At 32.0% G+C, this 1,981-nt stretch overlaps 1 long non-coding RNA gene across 1 annotated transcript; it reads right to left on the bottom strand.

The window, feature by feature from the left end:
* Window positions 1-621: 621 nt before the first annotated feature.
* Window positions 622-1,348, bottom strand: LOC132268373 (uncharacterized). The gene is made up of 3 exons (XR_009469290.1): window positions 1,240-1,348; window positions 1,077-1,139; window positions 622-795 (listed from the first exon to the last, which is right to left on the bottom strand). It is a non-coding gene; the product is annotated as an uncharacterized LOC132268373 (long non-coding RNA).
* Between the last annotated feature and the right edge of the window lie 633 nt (window positions 1,349-1,981).

The following is a 1,981-nucleotide window of genomic DNA, read 5'->3' as shown; positions in this document are numbered from 1 at the left end:
TAATGTAACCCATGACAAAAATCAACTCTTAGGTTTCGATCGAAAAAAAAAAAAAAAAAATGACAACATTAGCTACGAGGAAAGAAAAAAAAAATAGTAATAAATTATGAGAGAAAATAAAAGAGACATAAAATATTGTTTAGAAAAAAGAAAAAAAGAAAAAAAAAAATAGCTTTTTTAAAAATAGACCACTTTGTTATTTGTGATTCCTAACTAGCATAACAAGAATACCCATACAACTTTAAAACCTTTGAACTTCTATTTTGGAAGGCAATGAAGTAATTAAAGGATTTAAATGAGATGGAAGAATACAGAAATATAAATGACCCGCCTTTGAAATGCTGTCCAATTCTGCCTTTTTGAATGGATTCTAAAATTCGCAAATTTTTTAAAATTTGATCTTTTATATACTGGCGTCTAGGTTTAGGACCACCATGTTGATCGCAACCAAATATAAAAGAACCAGGTTGGTGAGTCCCATATGCATAAATGCTGCTTCTAATCTTTTTGGGGTGATTGGATTATATTTTGATGCTCATGGATATCATGAGCTTTAAAAATGGAGTTAAGAAAATTGAAAATGAGTGTTAATTAATAACTATTAATTTTTGGATAAATACAAAACACCAACTTGAAGTTTGCATACAAAATATAGGGCAAACCTCCTGCCATTACAAGGTCTTGGGCCGCAGCCAGACTGTTTCCATGTGAAAAATCTCCCACTGTAAAAAAAATTGGGAAGGAGTCTAGTCAACTTCCGAATGTCAAATTGCTGAATATCTTCTTTATTGGACCCTGAAAGAGTCAAAGTGATCAAAAGTGAATATTTAAAAGCAGAAGAAAAAAGGAAAAAAAAAAAAAAAATGAGGAGAATTTCCTAAATGAACCACAAATAATAGCTGCACACAGAGATTGTATCCAATAAAGTCAATACAAGGCTACATTCACACAGAATATATCTTGCTCACTTCTCCTCTTCTCAGCACTTGGAAAATACCAAGGCCGTGACATCAAGGTCTGAACGACTTCAAGCAAAAACGTCTATAAAAGGTGTAATGTAATGGTAAATAGTTTACCTTTGGTAATCCTATAGACTCGAGATCCTCATCAGTCATGTGTATAAGAATTGTCATATCAATCTGCGGACAAAGCAATGGAATTTATTAAGGGAATGGTTAAAAACCAAAATCACTTCATAAAATTGTAGAAAAACAAAAGAAAGTTATAAAATTCACACACTTCCTCATTTTTGAATATACTTGAATATTTTTGAAGACCCAGCCGCTCCAATAAACAATCCACCGATTCAGCCTGCACCAAATATGTGATATGAAATTTAGTCCCAATATGTGATATGAAATTTAGTCCCAATCCCCAATATTAATATATATATATATATATATAAAGTACGCCTTCAGCTAAGATGATGTTTAAAATACACTATGCAACGGAAGGAATGTGCAGGTCTCAATTCCCGTGGGGGCACTTGTGTCTGTCTTTATCCAAGACAAAAAAAATAAAGAATGAAATTTTAATGAAATTCTAGCAAAATTAAAATCTCTGTAACAGTAATAAAATGCAACGGGTCTAAGTAATATTCTGAATGATAGAAACCAGTAAGATTTGTATGTTTGCCTTAATTCTTTTTTCAGAAAAGGCTGAGCTGGGGACAGTTTGACTGCCCTCCAATTTTGGTTGATCAGTGTTCACTCCCTGCAAATCTGCATCATCATATAGATCCTCAAAATAAGATAAAACAAAAGTAAACTATGTACAAACTAGGCATTGACTTTCAATCAAAATACTATGTCCATATAAGTCACAAACAAAGTCATACTTGTCCACCATTCAGACTTGGAGGCATTTTGAACCTCCCTGCAAAACAAATCACATTGTGTCAAATTAAAAGAAGAAAAAAGAAAATTTTGACATAGTTTTTGTGCCTCATAATATAATGAAACAAAATATTAATGCTAATATG

This window comes from Cornus florida, unplaced genomic scaffold, assembly GCF_030987335.1.
Source record: "Cornus florida cultivar Cherokee Brave unplaced genomic scaffold, ASM3098733v1 CherokeeBrave_3.0.0_Hap2_Chr08, whole genome shotgun sequence".
Classification (NCBI taxonomy): domain Eukaryota; kingdom Viridiplantae; phylum Streptophyta; class Magnoliopsida; order Cornales; family Cornaceae; genus Cornus; species Cornus florida.
Note: the sequence above shows the minus strand (reverse complement) of the source record. Positions and strands in the feature narration are given on the sequence as shown.